This window comes from Ambystoma mexicanum, chromosome 1p, assembly GCF_040938575.1.
Source record: "Ambystoma mexicanum isolate Mex_15411 chromosome 1p, UKY_AmexF1_1, whole genome shotgun sequence".
NCBI classification, from domain to species: domain Eukaryota; kingdom Metazoa; phylum Chordata; class Amphibia; order Caudata; family Ambystomatidae; genus Ambystoma; species Ambystoma mexicanum.
In genome coordinates, this window is record NC_090921.1 from 5,958,245 (window position 1) to 5,980,688 (window position 22,444).

The window sequence follows — 22,444 nt, forward strand, 5'->3', positions numbered from 1 at the left end:
ACACCCTGACCCGGAGATTCCGTTTGTTGTAGAGGCGGATGCCTCCTCTTTCGCGTTAGGTGCCATACTTTCTCAACCTTGTTCTGCTACTGGGCTTTTGCATCCTATAGCTTATCATTCACGGAAATTCTCGACAGCCGAGTCCCATTATACCGTAACAGAAAAGGAACTGTTAGCCATTAAGGATGCACTTCAACCCTGGCGTCACCATCTAATGGGGGCAAAGCATCAAACGGTGGTGTACACAGATCATAAAAACCTGCAGGATCTTGCCTCTCTGAAATGTGTGAACAGTAGGCAGGTGCGTTGGCATTTATTCTTCGCCGCATTCGATTTTGTGGTAAAGCATAGGCCAGCATTCGCTCATGGTAAAGCGGATGCACTTTCACGTTCTCCTGGGGGAGTATTGCTTTCCACATTTCCGGACATATTATTGGGCAAGGGCCATGTCATCTGCCTATGTACACCGACCCCAACCATCCTTACCACAATTAAAGATTGGACCTGCCAACACCGGCACATACTCACTGAATGGGACATTACACTTCAGGAGGGACTGCCATTCATTCAAGGGAAATGATTCCTCCCCACTAGCGATGTATGCAATCAGGCACTTGCCTGGTCTCATGATGCTGCCATCAATGGACATCCAGGGCAACAACGTACCTTGGAGTTATTACGACGTTGGTGTTGGTGGCCGTCAATGGGAAGGGATGTAGCGAACTATGTAAACACCTGTGCGATCTGTGCCCAATGTAAATCACGCAGGGGACGTCCTTTGGGTTTGCTCCAACCTCTACCCATTCCCCACAAACCATGGCACACGGTCTCTATGGACCTTATCACAGACTTACCCCGCAGACAGGGGTATGATACCATCTGGGTCATCGTTGATTCTTATACTAAAATGGCCCGTTTCATTCCCTGCACTGGCGTGCCATCAGCCCCGACCTTGGCCCGTTTGTTTTTTAGGTCTGTCTTTTGTCTTTTCGGCCTCCCACAAGTCATCATATCAGACCGTGGAGCACAATTCACGTCCTGTTTTTGGCGTTCTCTGACCAAGCTCCTGGGTATTGATGCCCGCTTCTCCTCGGCCTATCACCCGGAAAGTAATGGACAGACGGAAAGGGTGAATCAGGCTCTAGAACAGTTTTTGCGCTGTCTGACCCTTCAGTATCAAGACTCCTGGTTCGATCTGCTCCATCTCGCTGAATTTGCCTACAATAATGCATGGCACTCGGCCACCGGCTTTTCTCCTTTCTATTCCATGTATGGCCAACACCCACGCACCCTTCCACTTCCGGACTTTCCTTCTGCCACCCCTGCTGCTACTGCTTGTGCCCGCGATCTAACTGAGGTTCATGCCTAAACCATGATCCATCTCCGTGAGGCACAGACAGCTATGAAGAAGAAGGCGTACAGGAAACGAGCAGTAGCACCTGTGTATCATGTAGGGGACCGTGTTTGGTTGTCAACTCGCCATTTACACATCCCGGGCTGTCGCAAACTTCTGCCCCGCTTTGTCAGCCCCTACAGAATTGCTAAAGTCCTGAACCCTGTAGCCTTGCGCCTTGCTATTCCATCTGCTTGGCGTATACACCCGGTTTTTCATACTTCCCTCCTTAAACCATACCTTGCCCCTACCCGGGTCCATACTCCACCTGCTCCTGTTTCAGTCACCACACCCGATGTCTTTGAGGTCAGTGCCATTTTGGGTTCCCGTCTGCACAGAGGTCGGCTCCAATACCTCGTGGACTGGTTGGGCTACGGTCCGGAGGAGCGCTCTTGGGTTCCATCTCGGGGCGTCCAGGCCCCGCTTCTTGTTGCGCGCTTCCATAAGGACCATCCCTCCTGCCCACGAGGTCGTGGGCCTTTGAGGGGGGACTCTGTTACATCTTCCACGTCCTCTACCTTACGAACTCCTATGTTTCCCACAGACTCACGTTTCCACACACCCACATTACGTAGCCCCCGATGCTTACCTCTGGGTGCGCTGACAAGGCGGCACCATTGCACTCGTCATGTCAGGGGGGTCCATGGCAGGCTTGGTGTCTATCGCCCTTCTCTCCATTGGCAATGTAATTGGAGGTTCCCATTTGGCCGAAATCACGTTGCTCGTGTGGACCTGATCGTCACGTGAGGAGACCAAACGCAATCGGTATCACGTGACGACCCCCACGCCGCAACGTTTCCTTGTTGAGCATCACGTGATTTTCTCCAATGGTTTAAATGCATTCAGAAACACCGAAACGTTGCTTCACAGCTGGTCTTTCTCTTGGACATTGCTACGCTTCGAATTTACCAGGAACTTTTGGTCACTCGACAGCGGTCTGCCTAAAGGATTGCTTTCTCTGAACCCTGAACTTGCCTTGATTAGCTCTGGAACTCTTGGTTTACTGGACCACGGCCTGATTAACGGATTTTCTCCACGAACCACGATTTTTGGAACCTGGGCCTATGACCTCTCACTAGGCGTTCGCCTGATCAAGCACTTCAAACTCCAGTGCTTACCATCATCATACCAGAGGTTGTGGAAGCCTATCCGAACCCGAGCTCAGGTCCAATCACTCTCCTTCCTTTCCGGGTGGTCCTACAGTACACATACAGTACACATAGGTAAGAACGTTTAGTTTCTATTCCTAGATACTCTGTAAAATTGCATTTCGCCTTGTACTAATCCCTCCTTGCCTTACAGCGCTCAAAGGGTCCTTCCGGCAGTTCCTGACTCCAGACTCGACGAACTACCACACCTGTGGCCTCAAGGATTGCACAGGCAGTGTTCATATAATCGCCTGTGTGGTACTTGGGGGCGGAGGTATTCATATCTGCACGACCGGCAACTTTGTAACAGAGGGCTACCAACCTTAACCCTTTGTGCTGTGCATGGCCAGGAAGCTCATCATGTTCCAGGTGGTACGAAGAAAAACTGAGGCCTCCTGCATAAGGGCCGGTTATACCTCCAGAGAAGGGGCAGAGCCAACAAAGAAGAGCTTAGAAAGGGCTCTGGGCAGAAGGAGATCCTCTCAAAGGTAAGTACTGAGACAAGGAAGCGGGACGTGGAGGTAATGGCACTATACCGCCAACAAACATAACACATTTGCCTTCTGTTGCGCCTTTATGGGACAGGGGCCCCTGGGGGGAAGTGACATCACAGAGGGACAAACCAAACCAGTGGGTAGGGGGAGAAGGGACTGGGAAAGGAAGCGGGACATGGTGGAAGGAAAAGAAAGTAATACAGCTGCTGATCCCCACCTTATATTGAGTGCCCCATAGCGCGTGTCTCCTTACGCTCACATTTCCTAATAGACCTATATAGCACCTCTTGCCTCTTTCCCCTTCTCTACCCTTTACTATCGACAACCCAATGTAAATAATTTGGCTAAAATGTTGTAACGACACATTCTGAGCTCTAATTTTGTGTATCTCATTTGTCAATGTATACTGTTTACCATTATGTAACTTTGTAAGCTTTGCATTTCCTTGCTGTGCCCTGCTACCTTCGGGTCAGGTGCGCTCTACAAATTGAATAAACAAACAAACAAAGCCCCCTCTCCCTGGTCAGTAGAGTGCAAAACCATCAGGAGGGAAAGCATCTCTCTGGTCACTCTCATAGTCGTGCTGCTGCCCTTTCTTGCACAATCTCCTGTACTGACTTTATGCACAAACAGCGGTTAAGAAAAAGCAGAGGCTTACCTTTGTCATCTGGGGATATAGCTCAGTGGTAGAGCATTTGACTGCAGATCAAGAGGTCCCCGGTTCAAATCCGGGTGTCCCCTTCTTTTTATCATTTATTATTATAAAACTTACTTTCTCAGTTCATTAAGAATTGCCTTTCTTTTCTGTGCAAAGCTGACATCCGTGAACAGTCGCTGCTCTGAAATGTGGAACTTTAAAATACTTTCTTAAGTTTTCTAAATTGAAATATCTCTATGGTTGAAAACTCGAAAGAAGAACACATCACATCCATGTTTTTGTTTTTAGCTCTGTAGTCAGTATTTACACGGAGCACTTAACACATAACATCGCAGCAAAGGTCACTTAACCTGCTGTGCTACCTATGCAGATTTCTTCTTTAGGACTCATCACTCAAATTACAAAGAATCCAGTCTCAGATGTGATTCTCTGATCGTGAGCACTGCACTACCAGCAGTGCCATTCATATGCATGCCTTAAAAGAGTAGCGTCAGTGCCCACAGTCTCGTTTAAGCTATACATTTAGAAACTGAAAGCACAGGTGTTCCTACTTTCCCAACTCACTGGTAGGACGCGGCGGTAGGGGGGAGGCGACACTTGTAGCACATATAATCGCCTGTGTGGTACTAGGGGACGGAGATATTCATATCTGCACGACCGGCAACTTTGTAACAGACTGTGAAGCCTTCCCGGTTCGTTCAGACTATGAATCCCTCCGCCGGGGACCCTGTGACCGCGTTAATGCAGGCCCTAGAGGCCCTTAGGACCGACATGGCCACTGCCACGACTACCATTCACCACCGCCTTGATGCCCTCCAGAGTACACGTTTTCCCTTGCCCGGTGATGATGACGAACCCGGTCCTGCCTCTCCAGCCCAGCCTGCCCCGACTTCAGCCCCCGTTCCCACTCCAGTGTTGCTCCCGTTGACCCCCCCTCTTGCTGCTCCAGAACGCTTCCAGGGTGAACCTCGGAAATATCGCACCTTCATAAATCAGTGTAAATTACATTTCTTATGCAAACCTCAGGCTTTTCCTGACTCTGTCACTAAGGCCGCTTTCCTTCTGTCTCATTTGTCCGGGGTAGCTGCCACTTGGGCAAATCCATTGTTGGAAAATGATCACCCTGCCTTATACGATTTCGATCTGCTAGTCGCAGAAATGGCAAAGGTATTCGATACCCGTTACAAGGCCCAGGCACGGGACCTGGAATTACTTGATCTCACACAGGGTAGGCAAACATTGATAGAATATATCACCCGTTTTAACCAATTGGCCGCAGAAACTTCCTGGCCAGAGGAAAAAAAGGCGATCGTTTTCTACCGGGGCTTGTCCAATGCCATGAAAGATGCTCTGTCGGTGGTTCCTGCTCTGACTTCTGTTTTTTCTGATCTAGTTGATCTCACACTGCAGTTAGACGCCCGCAGATCCGAGCAGAAGGCAGAAGCGACATTTGCTAGTCACTCTTCCCCGCCACCTCCATCTACCAGTCCCGAACCCATGCAAATAGGCGGGATTCCGCAGTCCAATAACACCGACTGAAAGGGAACGTCGGAGGACAGATAACGCCTGCTTTTATTGCGGACTCAACGGGCACTATGTGAAAGAATGCCCTCGACGTCCCAGAAACAAGACTCCGTTTTTTCAGAAGGCTCGCCCATGAGAGAGGGGGCACCGGCGAGCCCTTCATTGACCCCCACTGAACCCGCCTTTGGTCCAATCAGACCCATAGTAGTGCAGGCCTTATTAAAACCAACCAGGGAGATCACACACACTGTCTATCCTGTGATCGATTCAGGGGCCACTGGCTGCTTCATGGACATCGCTTTAGCCCATAGTCTTAACTTAATCAAAAAGGAGCATCCTGAGCCCGTCCAAGCAGTCAATGGCACGTCCCTGACTTCTGGCCCGATCAGACATCAAACGGCCCCTCTTGAGGTGGTAATACAAGGCACACATAAAGAGACCCTGTCATTCGATCTCATCACTACACCGCAGTTCGGTATCGTTCTAGGTATCCCCTGGTTGAGGCAACATAACCCTTTGATCAATTGGGGAACAGGACACGTATCGTTTGAGTCAGAGTTATGTCAACATTTTTGCCTGATAGAACCAGACTCCCTTGTTTCTCCTGCCATGATTCTTGGCGCCATGGCCTCCTCCCGACTCACTGATGACACAGCAGAGGCTACCACATTACATACCGTAGGGGCCATCTCGGTTAGCATCCCTGTTGAATACCAAGATTTCCACATGGTTTTCGATAGGGCATCCACGGAGGGTTTGCCCCCGCATAGGGCCTACAATTGTCCTATTGATCTCATTCCAGATGCCCCCATACCAAAGGGGAGGATCTACTCGTTGTCACCTTCCGAGGAACAAGCCCTGAAGGATTACATACAGCAGGCTCTGCGTCTAGGTCATATCTGTCCCTCCTGTTCCCCAGCTGCTAGCCCCATTTTCTTTGTGCCAAAGAAGGAAGGTGATCTACGCCCGTGCGTGGACTATAGACGGTTGAATGCCATCACCATCAAAAACAGGTATCCTATTCCACTCATTTCTACGCTGTTAGATAAGTTAACGGCCGCCTCTATCTTTACCAAGTTTGGACTTGAGAGGGGCGTACAATCTGATCCGCATGCGGCATGGGGATGAGTGGAAAACGGTCTTTTGTTCTCGATATGGGTTGTTTGAGTACACCGTGATGCCCTTTGGCCTCTGTAACGCTCCTGCCACATTCCAACGCTTCATCAATGATGTATTATCTGACATTCTTGATGTATTCGTGGTGGTCTATTTAGATGATATCTTGATCTTCTCATCCTCTCTGGATGACCATATCGGGCATGTAAGAGAAGTCCTCTCTCGCCTCAAAAGAAACGCCTTGTTCGCCAAACCCGAAAAGTGTTTGTTTCATTCTCAAGAAGTAGAGTTCCTGGGTTTTCACATTACACCCGGTGGGTTGACCATGAATCAGACAAAAGTGCGTGCAATCACGGAGTGGCCTACCCCGTCAAACTCAAACAACTCCAATCGTTTCTCGACTTTGCCAACTTTTACAGGCGATTCATCGCCGGCTTTTCTGCCATCGTTTCTCCCCTGACCGCCCTCACCAGCCCTCATGTCCCCTTCATCTGGACACCTGACCACCAAGGGGCCTTAGAGGCACTCAAGTCCAGGTTTGTTTCTGCCCCTGTGCTACAACACCCTGACCCGGAGATTCCGTTTGTTGTAGAGGCGGATGCCATCTCTTTCGCGTTAGGTGCCATACTTTCTCAACCTTGTTCTGCTACTGGGCTTTTGCATCCTATAGCTTATCATTCACGGAAATTCTCGACAGCCGAGTCCCATTATACCGTAACAGAAAAGGAACTGTTAGCCATTAAGGATGCACTTCAACCCTGGCGTCACCATCTAATGGGGGCAAAGCATCAAACGGTGGTGTACACAGATCATAAAAACCTGCAGGATCTTGCCTCTCTGAAATGTGTGAACAGTAGGCAGGTGCGTTGGCATTTATTCTTCGCCGCATTCGATTTTGTGGTAAAGCATAGGCCAGCATTCGCTCATGGTAAAGCGGATGCACTTTCACGTTCTCCTGGGGGAGTATTGCTTTCCACATTTCCGGACATATTATTGGGAAAGGGCCATGTCATCTGCCTATGTACACCGACCCCAACCATCCTTACCACAATTAAAGATTGGACCTGCCAACACCGGCACATACTCACTGAATGGGACATTACACTTCAGGAGGGACTGCCATTCATTCAAGGGAAATTATTCCTCCCCACTAGCGATGTATGCAATCAGGCACTTGCCTGGTCTCATGATGCTGCCATCAATGGACATCCAGGGCAACAACGTACCTTGGAGTTATTACGACGTTGGTGTTGGTGGCCGTCAATGGGAAGGGATGTAGCGAACTATGTAAACACCTGTGCGATCTGTGCCCAATGTAAATCACGCAGGGGACGTCCTTTGGGTTTGCTCCAACCTCTACCCATTCCCCCCAAACCATGGCACACAGTCTCTATGGACCTTATCACAGACTTACCCCGCAGACAGGGGTATGATACCATCTGGGTCATCGTTGATTCTTATACTAAAATGGCCCGTTTCATTCCCTGCACTGGCGTGCCATCAGCCCCGACCTTGGCCCGTTTGTTTTTAAGGTCTGTCTTTTGTCTTTTCGGCCTCCCACAAGTCATCATATCAGACCGTGGAGCACAATTCACGTCCTGTTTTTGGCGTTCTCTGACCAAGCTCCTGGGTATTGATGCCCGCTTCTCCTCGGCCTATCACCCGGAAAGTAATGGACAGACGGAAAGGGTGAATCAGGCTCTAGAACAGTTTTTGCGCTGTCTGACCCTTCAGTATCAAGACTCCTGGTTCGATCTGCTCCATCTCGCTGAATTTGCCTACAATAATGCATGGCACTCGGCCACCGGCTTTTCTCCTTTCTATTCCATGTATGGCCAACACCCACGCACCCTTCCACTTCCGGACTTTCCTTCTGCCACCCCTGCTGCTACTGCTTGTGCCCGCGATCTAACTGAGGTTCATGCCCAAACCATGATCCATCTCCGTGAGGCACAGACAGCTATGAAGAAGAAGGCGTACAGGAAACGAGCAGTAGCACCTGTGTATCATGTAGGGGACCGTGTTTGGTTGTCAACTCGCCATTTACACATCCCGGGCTGTCGCAAACTTCTGCCCCGCTTTGTCAGCCCCTACAGAATTGCTAAAGTCCTGAACCCTGTAGCCTTGCACCTTGCTATTCCATCTGCTTGGCGTATACACCCGGTTTTTCATACTTCCCTCCTTAAACCATACCTTGCCCCTACCCGGGTCCATACTCCACCTGCTCCTGTTTCAGTCTCCACACCCGATGTCTTTGAGGTCAGTGCCATTTTGGGTTCCCGTCTGCACAGAGGTCGGCTCCAATACCTCGTGGACTGGTTGGGCTACGGTCCGGAGGAGCGCTCTTGGGTTCCATCTCCGGGCGTCCAGGCCCCACTTCTTGTTGCGCGCTTCCATAAGGACCATTCCTCCTGCCCACGAGGTCGTGGGCCTTTGAGGGGGGACTCTGTTACATCTTCCACGTCCTCTACCTTACGAACTCCTATGTTTCCCACAGACTCACGTTTCCACACACCCACATTACGTAGCCCCCAATGCTTACCTCTGGGTGCACAGACAAGGCGGCACCATTGCACTCGTCATGTCAGGGGGGTCCATGGCAGGCTTGGTGTCTATCGCCCTTCTCTCCATTGGCAATGTAATTGGAGGTTCCCATTTGGCCGCAATCACCGTTGCTCGTGTGGACCTGATCGTCACGTGAGGAGACCAAACGCAATCGGTATCACGTGACGACCCCCACGCCTCAACGTTTCCTTGTTGAGCATCACGTGATTTTCTCCAATGGTTTAAATGCATTCAGAAACACCGAAACGTTGCTTCACAGCTGGTCTTTCTCTTGGACATTGCTACGCTTCGAATTTACCAGGAACTTTTGGTCACTCGACAGCGGTCTGCCTAAAGGATTGCTTTCTCTGAACCCTGAACTTGCCTTGATTAGCTCTGGAACTCTTGGTTTACTGGACCACGGCCTGATTAACGGATTTTCTCCACGAACCACGATTTTTGGAACCTGGGCCTATGACCTCTCACTAGGCGTTCGCCTGATCAAGCACTTCAAACTCCAGTGCTTACCATCATCATACCAGAGGTTGTGGAAACCTATCCGAACCCGAGCTCAGGTCCAATCACTCTCCTTCCTTTCCGGGTGGTCCTACAGTACACATACAGTACACATAGGTAAGAACGTTTAGTTTCTATTCCTAGATACTCTGTAAAATTGCATTTCGCCTTGTACTAATCCCTCCTTGCCTTACAGCGCTCAAAGGGTCCTTCCGGCAGTTCCTGACTCCAGACTCGACGAACTACCACACCTGTGGCCTCAAGGATTGCACAGGCAGTGTTCATATAATCGCCTGTGTGGTACTTGGGGGCGGAGGTATTCATATCTGCACGACCGGCAACTTTGTAACAGAGGGCTACCAACCTTAACCCTTTGTGCTGTGCATGGCCAGGAAGCTCATCATGTTCCAGGTGGTACGAAGAAAAACTGAGGCCTCCTGCATAAGGGCCGGTTATACCTCCAGAGAAGGGGCAGAGCCAACAAAGAAGAGCTTAGAAAGGGCTCTGGGCAGAGGGAGATCCTCTCAAAGGTAAGTACTGAGACAAGGAAGCGAGACGTGGAGGTAATGGCACTATACCGCCAACCAACATAACACATTTGCCTTCTGTTGCGCCTTTATGGGACAGGGGCCCCTGGGGGGAAGTGACATCACAGAGGGACAAACCAAACCAGTGGGTAGGGGGAGAAGGGACTGGGAAAGGAAGCGGGACATGGTGGAAGGAAAAGAAAGTAATACAGCTGCTGTTCCCTACCTTATATTGAGTGCCCCATAGCGCGTGTCTCCTTACGCTCACATTTCCTAATAGACCTATATAGCACCTCTTGCCTCTTTCCCCTTCTCTACCCTTTACTATCGACAACCCAATGTAAATAATTTGGCTAAAATGTTGTAACGACACATTCTGAGCTCTAACTTTGTGTATCTCATTTGTCAATGTATACTGTTTACCATTATGTAACTTTGTAAGCTTTGCATTTCCTTGCTGTGCCCTGCTACCTTCGGGTCAGGTGCGCTCTACAAATTGAATAAACAAACAAACAAAGCCCCCTCTCCCTGGTCAGTAGAGTGCAAAACCATCAGGAGGGAAAGCATCTCTCTGGTCACTCTCATAGTCGTGCTGCTGCCCTTTCTTGCACAATCTCCTGTGCTGAATTCGTGCACAAACAACGGTTAAGAAAAAGCAGAGGCTCACCTTTGTCATCTGGGGATATAGCTCAGTGGTAGAGCATTTGACTGCAGATCAAGAGGTCCCCGGTTCAAATCCGGGTGTCCTCCTTTTTATCATTTATTATTATAAAACTTACTTTCTCAGTTCATTAAGAATTGCCTTTCTTTTCTGTGCAAAGCTGACATCCGTGAACAGTCGCTGCTCTGAAATGTGGAACTTTAAAATACTTTCTTAAGTTTTCTAAATTGAAATATCTCTACGGTTGAAAACTCGAAAGAAGAACACATCACATCCATGTTTTTGTTTTTAGCTCTGAAGTCAGTATTTACACGGAGCTCTTAACACATAACATCGCAGCAAAGGTCACTTAACCTGCTGTGCTACCTATGCAGATTTCTTCTTTAGGACTCATCACTCAAATTACAAAGAATCCAGTCTCAGATGTGGTTCTCTGATCGTGAGCACTGCACTACCAGCAGTGCCATTCATATGCATGCCTTAAAAGAGTAGCGTCAGTGCCCACAGTCTCGTTTAAGCTATACATTTGGAAACTGAAAGCACAGGTGTTCCTACTTTCCCAACTCACTGGTAGGACGCGGCGGTAGGGGGGAGGCGACACTTGTAGCACATATAATCGCCTGTGTGGTACTAGGGGACGGAGATATTCATATCTGCACGACCGGCAACTTTGTAACAGACTGTGAAGCCTTCCCGGTTCGTTCAGACTATGAATCCCTCCGCCGGGGACCCTGTGACCGCGTTAATGCAGGCCCTAGAGGCCCTTAGGACCGACATGGCCACTGCCACGACTACCATTCACCACCGCCTTGATGCCCTCCAGAGTACACGTTTTCCCTTGCCCGGTGATGATGACGAACCCGGTCCTGCCTCTCCAGCCCAGCCTGCCCCGACTTCAGCCCCCGTTCCCACTCCAGTGTTGCTCCCGTTGACCCCCCCTCTTGCTGCTCCAGAACGCTTCCAGGGTGAACCCCGGAAATATTGCACCTTCATAAATCAGTGTAAATTACATTTCTTATGCAAACCTCAGGCTTTTCCCGACTCTGTCACTAAGGCCGCTTTCCTTCTGTCTCATTTGTCCGGGGTAGCTGCCACTTGGGCAAATCCATTGTTGGAAAACGATCACCCTGCCTTATACGATTTCGATCTGCTAGTCGCACCCGTTACAAGGCCCAGGCACGGGACCTGGGATTACTTGATCTCACACAGGGTAGGCAAACATTGATAGAATATATCACCCGTTTTAACCAATTGGCCGCAGAAACTTCCTGGCCAGAGGAAAAAAAGGCGATCGTTTTCTACCGGGGCTTGTCCAATGCCATGAAAGATGCTCTGTCGGTGGTTCCTGCTCTGACTTCTGTTTTTTCGGATCTAGTTGATCTCACACTGCAGTTAGACGCCCGCAGATCCGAGCAGAAGGCAGAAGCGACATTTGCTAGTCACTCTTCCCCGGCACCTCCATCTACCAGTCCCGAACCCATGAAAATAGGCGGGATCCGCAGTCCAATAACACCGACTGAAAGGGAACGTCGGAGGACAGATAACGCCTGCTTTTATTGCGGACTCAACGGGCACTATGTGAAAGAATGCCCTCGACGTCCCAGAAACAAGACTCCGTTTTTTCAGAAGGCTCGCCCATGAGAGAGGGGGCACCGGCGAGCCCTTCATTGACCCCCACTGAACCCGCCTTTGGTCCAATCAGACCCATAGTAGTGCAGGCCTTATTAAAACCAACCAGGGAGATCACACACACTGTCTATCCTGTGATCGATTCAGGGGCCACTGGCTGCTTCATGGACATCGCTTTAGCCCATAGTCTTAACTTAATCAAAAAGGAGCATCCTGAGCCCGTACAAGCAGTCAATGGCACGTCCCTGACTTCTGGCCCGATCCGACATCAAACGGCCCCTCTTGAGGTGGTAATACAAGGCACACATAAAGAGACCCTGTCATTCGATCTCATCACTACACCGCAGTTCGGTATCGTTCTAGGTATCCCCTGGTTGAGGCAACATAACCCTTTGATCAATTGGGGAACAGGACACGTATCGTTTGAGTCAGAGTTATGTCAACATTTTTGCCTGATAGAACCAGACTCCCTTGTTTCTCCTGCCATGATTCTTGGCGCCATGGCCTCCTCCCGACTCACTGATGACACAGCAGAGGCTACCACATTACATACCGTAGGGGTCATCTCGGTTAGCATCCCTGTTGAATACCAAGATTTCCACATGGTTTTCGATAGGGCATCCACGGAGGGTTTGCCCCCGCATAGGGCCTACAATTGTCCTATTGATCTCATTCCAGATGACCCCATACCAAAGGGGAGGATCTACTCGTTGTCACCTTCCGAGGAACAAGCCCTGAAGGATTACATACAGCAGGCTCTGCGTCTAGGTCATATCTGTCCCTCCTGTTCCCCAGCTGCTAGCCCCATTTTCTTTGTGCCAAAGAAGGAAGGTGATCTACGCCCGTGCGTGGACTATAGACGTTTGAATGCCATCACCATCAAAAACAGGTATCCTATTCCACGCATTTCTACGCTGTTAGATAAGTTAACGGCCGCCTCTATCTTTACCAAGTTTGGACTTGAAAGAGGCGTACAATCTGATCCGCATGCGGCGTGGGGACGAGTGGAAAACGGCCTTTTGTTCTCGACAGGGGTTGTTTGAGTACACCGTGATGCCCTTTGGGCTCTGTAACGCTCCTGCCACATTCCAACGCTTCATCAATGATGTATTATCTGACATTCTTGATGTATTCGTGGTGGTCTATTTAGATGATATCTTGATCTTCTCATCCTCTCTGGATGACCATATCGGGCATGTAAGAGAAGTCCTCTCTCGCCTCAAAAGAAACGCCTTGTTCGCCAAACCCGAAAAGTGTTTGTTTCATTCTCAAGAAGTAGAGTTCCTGGGTTTTCACATTACACCCGGTGGGTTGACCATGAATCAGACAAAAGTGCGTGCAATCACGGAGTGGCCTACCCCGTCAAACTCAAACAACTCCAATCGTTTCTCGGCTTTGCCAACTTTTACAGGCGATTCATCGCCGGCTTTTCTGCCATCGTTTCTCCCCTGACCGCCCTCACCAGCCCTCATGTCCCCTTCATCTGGACACCTGACCACCAAGGGGCCTTAGAGGCACTCAAGTCCAGGTTTGTTTCTGCCCCTGTGCTACAACACCCTGATATGATATGATATCATAAGGTATTTGTAACGCGCCTATACACAAGTGTTTCAAGGCGCGACGAGGCAGGGAGGGAGGGAAACAAGGGGAAGACAGACAAACGATCCTACTAGGCCAGGTGTCATTCAGATCGCGCAAGTGCAGAGGAAGGGGAAAAGGAGAAAGTGCAGGGGGAGGAGGTAGGGGGGAAAGTGCAGTACAAGGTAAGTAGCGTAAATAAATAATAAATAATAAATAATAAGTAAAAAGGGCCAGCTGGTGGCAAGTACGAGGTAAGTGCAGAGCTGGGAAGGGGGCTGTAGGGATACAGTGACAGTCCCGCAGTGCAGGGGGAGCCAGGGAGGCACTGCAAGTGGAGAGTGGCTGGGTCCTGGACCGAGGCCGCTGAGAGTGGCCCAGATGCAGGTATAGTGCAGAATTCAGTGGGGAGTTAAGCAGGTTTAGCAGGGGAGAGGGAGAGAGAAGGCAGAAGCGAAGAGGAAGGTTTTGAGGTGCTTCCGGAACCGGAGATGGTTCTCCTCAAGTTTCAGGGAGGCAGGAAGGCTGTTCCAGAGGGAGGCCCCTGCTGCGGAGAGAGATCTGCCTCCAGCTCGTTGCTTCGAGAAGCGGCTGACCATGAGGGAGTTGGAGGCGGATGAGCGAAGGGCTCGTGAAGGAAGATATTTAGGAAGAGAGAGTTGAAGGTATTTAGGCCCCAGCCCCCAGAAGGCCTTGTGGACAATGCAGAGGGTTTTGAACTTAATCCTCGCAGCCACTGGGAGCCAGTGAAGAGATTTCAGTCCTGGAGAGATACGGTCCCTGGGCTTGAGGCCAAGGACGAGTCTCGCAGTTCTGTTCTGGATAAGTTGCAGAGGGCGGAGAGTGGAGGCAGGCAGATTAAGATAGAGGCTGTTACAGTAGTCCAGCCTTGAGAGAACCAGGGCTCGGGAGACAGTGAGCTTCTGGGGGAAGGAGAGGAAGGGAAGAATACCTCTGAGGAAGTGCAGCTGGTAGTGTGACTTCTTAGAGACGTCAGATATATGAGGAGAGAAGGAGAGTGTGGAGTCGAAGATGACCCCGAGGTTTTTAGCCTTGCAGGTAGGGGCAGGAAGGGGGCCAAGGGAGGCCGGCCAGAGAGCTGCAGGGAAGGAGGGAGTGGGTGTGCCGATGAGTAGAATCTCAGTCTTACTGGCGTAAGAGTGACCCGGAGATTCCGTTTGTTGTAGAGGCGGATGCCTCCTCTTTCGCGTTAGGTGCCATACTTTCTCAACCTTGTTCTGCTACTGGGCTTTTGCATCCTATAGCTTATCATTCACGGAAATTCTCGACAGCCGAGTCCCATTATACCGTAACAGAAAAGGAACTGTTAGCCATTAAGGATGCACTTCAAACCTGGCGTCACCATCTAATGGGGGCAAAGCATCAAACGGTGGTGTACACAGATCATAAAAACCTGCAGGATCTTGCCTCTCTGAAATGTGTGAACAGTAGGCAGGTGCGTTGGCATTTATTCTTCGCCGCATTCGATTTTGTGGTAAAGCATAGGCCAGCATTCGCTCATGGTAAAGCGGATGCACTTTCACGTTCTCCTGGGGGAGTATTGCTTTCCACATTTCCGGACATATTATTGGGAAAGGGCCATGTCATCTGCCTATGTACACCGACCCCAACCATGCTTACCACGATTAAAGATTGGACCTGCCAACACCGGCACATACTCACTGAATGGGACATTACACTTCAGGAGGGACTGCCATTCATTCAAGGGAAATTATTCCTCCCCACTAGCGATGTATGCAATCAGGCACTTGCCTGGTCTCATGATGCTGCCATCAATGGACATCCAGGGCAACAACGTACCTTGGAGTTATTACGACGTTGGTGTTGGTGGCCATCAATGGGAAGGGATGTAGCGAACTATGTAAACACCTGTGCGATCTGTGCCCAAAATAAATCACGCAGGGGACGTCCTTTGGGTTTGCTCCAACCTCTACCCATTCCCCCCAAACCATGGCACACGGTCTCTATGGACCTTATCACAGACTTACCCCGCAGACAGGGGTATGATACCATCTGGGTCATCGTTGATTCTTATACTAAAATGGCCTGTTTCATTCCCTGCACTGGCGTGCCATCAGTCCCGACCTTGGCCCGTTTGTTTTTTAGGTCTGTCTTTTGTCTTTTCGGCCTCCCACAAGTCATCATATCAGACCGTGGAGCACAATTCACGTCCTGTTTTTGGCGTTCTCTGACCAAGCTCCTGGGTATTGATGCCCGCTTCTCCTCGGCCTATCACCCGGAAAGTAATGGACAGACGGAAAGGGTGAATCAGGCTCTAGAACAGTTTTTGCGCTGTCTGACCCTTCAGTATCAAGACTCCTGGTTCGATCTGCTCCATCTCGCTGAATTTGCCTACAATAATGCATGGCACTCGGCCACCGGCTTTTCTCCTTTCTATTCCATGTATGGCCAACACCCACGCACCCTTCTACTTCCGGACTTTCCTTCTGCCACCCCTGCTGCTACTGCTTGTGCCCGCGATCTAACTGAGGTTCATGCCCAAACCATGATCCATCTCCGTGAGGCACAGACAGCTATGAAGAAGAAGGCGTACAGGAAACGAGCAGTAGCACCTGTGTATCATGTAGGGGACCGTGTTTGGTTGTCAACTCGCCATTTACACATCCCGGGCTGTCGCAAACTTCTGCCCCGCTTTGTCGGCCCCTACAGAATTGCTAAAGTCCTGAACCCTGTAGCCTTGCGCCTTGCTATTCCATCTGCTTGGCATATACACCCGGTTTTTCATACTTCCCTCCTTAAACCATACCTTGCCCCTACCCGGGTCCATACTCCACCTGCTCCTGTTTCAGTCTCCACACCCGATGTCTTTGAGGTCAGTGCCATTTTGGGTTCCCGTCTGCACAGAGGTCGGCTCCAATACCTTGTGGACTGGTTGGGCTACGGTCCGGAGGAGCGCTTTTGGGTTCCATCTCGGGGCGTCCAGGCCCCGCTTCTTGTTGCGCGTTTCCATAAGGACCATCCCTCCTGCCCACGAGGTCGTGGGCCTTTGAGGGGGGACTCTGTTACATCTTCCACGTCCTCTACCTTACGAACTCCTATGTTTCCCACAGACTCACGTTTCCACACACCCACATTACGTAGCCCCCGATGCTTACCTCTGGGTGCGCAGACAAGGCAGCACCATTGCACTCGACATGTCAGGGGGGTCCATGGCAGGCTTGGTGTCTATCGCCCTTCTCTCCATTGGCAATGTAATTGGAGGTTCCCATTTGGCCGAAATCACCGTTGCTCGTGTGGACCTGATCGTCACGTGAGGAGACCAAACGCAATCGGTATCACGTGACGACCCCCACGCCTCAACGTTTCCTTGTTGAGCATCACGTGATTTTCTCCAATGGTTTAAATGCATTCAGAAACACCGAAACGTTGCTTCACAGCTGGTCTTTCTCTTGGACATTGCTACGCTTCGAATTTACCAGGAACTTTTGGTCACTCGACAGAGGTCTGCCTAAAGGATTGCTTTCTCTGAACCCTGAACTTGCCTTGATTAGCTCTGGAACTCTTGGTTTACTCGACCACGGCCTGATTAACGGATTTTCTCCACGAACCACGATTTTTGGAACCTGGGCCTATGACCTCTCACTAGGCGTTCGCCTGATCAAGCACTTCAAACTCCAGTGCTTACCATCATAATACCAGAGGTTGTGGAAACCTATCCGAACCCGAGCTCAGGTCCAATCACTCTCCTTCCTTTCCGGGTGGTCCTACAGTACACATACAGTACACATAGGTAAGAACGTTTAGTTTCTATTCCTAGATACTCTGTAAAATTGCATTTCGCCTTGTACTAATCCCTCCTTGCCTTACAGCGCTCAAAGGGTCCTTCCGGCAGTTCCTGACTCCAGACTCGACGAACTACCACACCTGTGGCCTCAAGGATTGCACAGGCAGTGTTCATATAATCGCCTGTGTGGTACTTGGGGGGCGGAGGTATTCATATCTGCACGACCGGCAACTTTGTAACAGAGGGCTACCAACCTTAACCCTTTGTGCTGTGCATGGCCAGGAAGCTCATCATGTTCCAGGTGGTACGAAGAAAAACTGAGGCCTCCTGCATAAGGGCCGGTTATACCTCCAGAGAAGGGGCAGAGCCAACAAAGAAGAGCTTAGAAAGGGCTCTGGGCAGAGGGAGATCCTCTCAAAGGTAAGTACTGAGACAAGGAAGCGGGACGTGGAGGTAATGGCACTATACCGCCAACCAACATAACACATTTGCCTTCTGTTGCGCCTTTATGGGACAGGGGCCCCTGGGGGGAAGTGACATCACAGAGGGACAAACCAAACCAGTGGGTAGGGGGAGAAGGGACTGGGAAAGGAAGCGGGACATGGTGGAAGGAAAAGAAAGTAATACAGCTGCTGTTCCCCACCTTATATTGAGTGCCCCATAGCGCGTGTCTCCTTACGCTCACATTTCCTAATAGACCTATATAGCACCTCTTGCCTCTTTCCCCTTCTCTACCCTTTACTATCGACAACCCAATGTAAATAATTTGGCTAAAATGTTGTAACGACACATTCTGAGCTCTAACTTTGTGTATCTCATTTGTCAATGTATACTGTTTACCATTCTGTAACTTGGTAAGCTTTGCATTTCCTTGCTGTGGCCTGCTACCTTCGGGTCAGGTGCGCTCTACAAATTGAATAAACAAACAAACAAAGCCCCCTCTCCCTGGTCAGTAGAGTGCAAAACCATCAGGAGGGAAAGCATCTCTCTGGTCACTCTCATAGTCGTGCTGCTGTCCTTTCTTGCACAATCTCCTGTGCTGACTTCGTGCACAAACAAAGGTTAAGAAAAAGCAGAGGCTCGCCTCCTACATCTGGGGATATAGCTCAGTGGTAGAGCATTTGACTGCAGATCAAGAGGTCCCCGGTTCAAATCCGGGTGTCCCCTTCTTTTTATCATTTATTATTCTAAAACTTACTTTCTCAGTTCATTAAGAATTGCCTTTCTTTTCTGTGCAAAGCTGACATCCGTGAACAGTCGCTGCTCTGAAATGTGGAACTTTAAAATACTTTCTTAAGTTTTCTAAATTGAAATATCTCTACGGTTGAAAACTCGAAAGAAGAACACATCACATCCATGTTTTTGTTTTTAGCTCTGAAGTCAGTATTTACACGGAGCTCTTAACACATAACATCGCAGCAAAGGTCACTTAGCCTGCTGTGCTACCTATGCAGATTTCTTCTTTAGGACTCATCACTCAAATTACAAAGAATCCAGTCTCAGATGTGGTTCTCTGATCGTGAGCACTGCACTACCAGCAGTGCCATTCATATGCATGCCTTAAAAGAGTAGCGTCAGTGCCCACAGTCTCGTTTAAGCTATACATTTGGAAACTGAAAGCACAGGTGTTCCTACTTTCCCAACTCACTGGTAGGACGCGGCGGTAGGGGGGAGGCGACACTTGTAGCACATATAATCGCCTGTGTGGTACTAGGGGACGGAGATATTCATATCTGCACGACCGGCAACTTTGTAACAGACTGTGAAGCCTTCCCGGTTCGTTCAGACTATGAATCCCTCCGCCGGGGACCCTGTGACCGCGTTAATGCAGGCCCTAGAGGCCCTTAGGACCAACATGGCCACTGCCACGACTACCATTCACCACCGCCTTGATGCCCTCCAGAGTACACGTTTTCCCTTGCCCGGTGATGATGACGAACCCGGTCCTGCCTCTCCAGCCCAGCCTGCCCCGACTTCAGCCCCCGTTCCCACTCCAGTGTTGCTCCCGTTGACCCCCCCTCTTGCTGCTCCAGAACGCTTCCAGGGTGAACCTCGGAAATATCGCACCTTCATAAATCAGTGTAAATTACATTTCTTATGCAAACCTCAGGCTTTTCCTGACTCTGTCACTAAGGCCGCTTTCCTTCTGTCTCATTTGTCCGGGGTAGCTGCCACTTGGGCAAATCCATTGTTGGAAAATGATCACCCTGCCTTATACGATTTCGATCTGCTAGTCGCAGAAATGGCAAAGGTATTCGATACCCGTTACAAGGCCCAGGCACAGGACCTGGAATTACTTGATCTCACACAGGGTAGGCAAACATTGATAGAATATATCACCCGTTTTAAGCAATTGGCCGCAGAAACTTCCTGGCCAGAGGAAAAAAAGGCGATCGTTTTCTACCGGGGCTTGTCCAATGCCATGAAAGATGCTCTGTCGGTGGTTCCTGCTCTGACTTCTGTTTTTTCTGATCTAGTTGATCTCACACTGCAGTTAGACGCCCGCAGATCCGAGCAGAAGGCAGAAGCGACATTTGCTAGTCACTCTTCCCCGCCACCTCCATCTACCAGTCCCGAACCCATGCAAATAGGCGGGATTCCGCAGTCCAATAACACCGACTGAAAGGGAACGTCGGAGGACAGATAACGCCTGCTTTTATTGCGGACTCAACGGGCACTATGTGAAAGAATGCCCTCGACGTCCCAGAAACAAGACTCCGTTTTTTCAGAAAGCTCGCCCATGAGAGAGGGGGCACCGGCGAGCCCTTCATTGACCCCCACTGAACCCGCCTTTGGTCCAATCAGACCCATAGTAGTGCAGGCCTTATTAAAACCAACCAGGGAGATCACACACACTGTCTATCCTGTGATCGATTCAGGGGCCACTGGCTGCTTCATGGACATCGCTTTAGCCCATAGTCTTAACTTAATCAAAAAGGAGCATCCTGAGCCCGTCCAAGCAGTCAATGGCACGTCCCTGACTTCTGGCCCGATCAGACATCAAACGGCCCCTCTTGAGGTGGTAATACAAGGCACACATAAAGAGACCCTGTCATTCGATCTCATCACTACACCGCAGTTCGGTATCGTTCTAGGTATCCCCTGGTTGAGGCAACATAACCCTTTGATCAATTGGGGAACAGGACACGTATCGTTTGAGTCAGAGTTATGTCAACATTTTTGCCTGATAGAACCAGACTCCCTTGTTTCTCCTGCCATGATTCTTGGCGCCATGGCCTCCTCCCGACTCACTGATGACACAGCAGAGGCTACCACATTACATACCGTAGGGGCCATCTCGGTTAGCATCCCTGTTGAATACCAAGATTTCCACATGGTTTTCGATAGGGCATCCACGGAGGGTTTGCCCCCGCATAGGGCCTACAATTGTCCTATTGATCTCATTCCAGATGCCCCCATACCAAAGGGGAGGATCTACTCGTTGTCACCTTCCGAGGAACAAGCCCTGAAGGATTACATACAGCAGGCTCTGCGTCTAGGTCATATCTGTCCCTCCTGTTCCCCAGCTGCTAGCCCCATTTTCTTTGTGCCAAAGAAGGAAGGTGATCTACGCCCGTGCGTGGACTATAGACGGTTGAATGCCATCACCATCAAAAACAGGTATCCTATTCCACTCATTTCTACGCTGTTAGATAAGTTAACGGCCGCCTCTATCTTTACCAAGTTTGGACTTGAGAGGGGCGTACAATCTGATCCGCATGCGGCATGGGGATGAGTGGAAAACGGTCTTTTGTTCTCGATATGGGTTGTTTGAGTACACTGTGATGCCCTTTGGCCTCTGTAACGCTCCTGCCACATTCCAACGCTTCATCAATGATGTATTATCTGACATTCTTGATGTATTCGTGGTGGTCTATTTAGATGATATCTTGATCTTCTCATCCTCTCTGGATGACCATATCGGGCATGTAAGAGAAGTCCTCTCTCGCCTCAAAAGAAACGCCTTGTTCGCCAAACCCGAAAAGTGTTTGTTTCATTCTCAAGAAGTAGAGTTCCTGGGTTTTCACATTACACCCGGTGGGTTGACCATGAATCAGACAAAAGTGCGTGCAATCACGGAGTGGCCTACCCCGTCAAACTCAAACAACTCCAATCGTTTCTCGACTTTGCCAACTTTTACAGGCGATTCATCGCCGGCTTTTCTGCCATCGTTTCTCCCCTGACCGCCCTCACCAGCCCTCATGTCCCCTTCATCTGGACACCTGACCACCAAGGGGCCTTAGAGGCACTCAAGTCCAGGTTTGTTTCTGCCCCTGTGCTACAACACCCTGACCCGGAGATTCCGTTTGTTGTAGAGGCGGATGCCTCCTCTTTCGCGTTAGGTGCCATACTTTCTCAACCTTGTTCTGCTACTGGGCTTTTGCATCCTATAGCTTATCATTCACGGAAATTCTCGACAGCCGAGTCCCATTATACCGTAACAGAAAAGGAACTGTTAGCCATTAAGGATGCACTTCAACCCTGGCGTCACCATCTAATGGGGGCAAAGCATCAAACGGTGGTGTACACAGATCATAAAAACCTGCAGGATCTTGCCTCTCTGAAATGTGTGAACAGTAGGCAGGTGCGTTGGCATTTATTCTTCGCCGCATTCGATTTTGTGGTAAAGCATAGGCCAGCATTCGCTCATGGTAAAGCGGATGCACTTTCACGTTCTCCTGGGGGAGTATTGCTTTCCACATTTCCGGACATATTATTGGGAAAGGGCCATGTCATCTGCCTATGTACACCGACCCCAACCATCCTTACCACAATTAAAGATTGGACCTGCCAACACCGGCACATACTCACTGAATGGGACATTACACTTCAGGAGGGACTGCCATTCATTCAAGGGAAATTATTCCTCCCCACTAGCGATGTATGCAA

The 22,444-nt window shown here is 49.9% G+C and overlaps 3 non-coding genes across 3 annotated transcripts; all 3 read left to right on the forward strand.

The window, feature by feature from the left end:
- The first annotated feature begins 3,704 nt into the window (after nucleotides 1-3,704).
- On the forward strand, nucleotides 3,705-3,776 carry TRNAC-GCA (transfer RNA cysteine (anticodon GCA)). The gene has a single exon. It is a non-coding gene; the product is annotated as a tRNA-Cys (tRNA).
- A 6,822-nt stretch (nucleotides 3,777-10,598) lies between these two features.
- Nucleotides 10,599-10,670, forward strand: TRNAC-GCA (transfer RNA cysteine (anticodon GCA)). Its single transcript has one exon. It is a non-coding gene; the product is annotated as a tRNA-Cys (tRNA).
- Nucleotides 10,671-18,649: 7,979 nt separating this feature from the next.
- On the forward strand, nucleotides 18,650-18,721 carry TRNAC-GCA (transfer RNA cysteine (anticodon GCA)). Its single transcript has one exon. It is a non-coding gene; the product is annotated as a tRNA-Cys (tRNA).
- The last annotated feature ends 3,723 nt before the right edge of the window (nucleotides 18,722-22,444 follow it).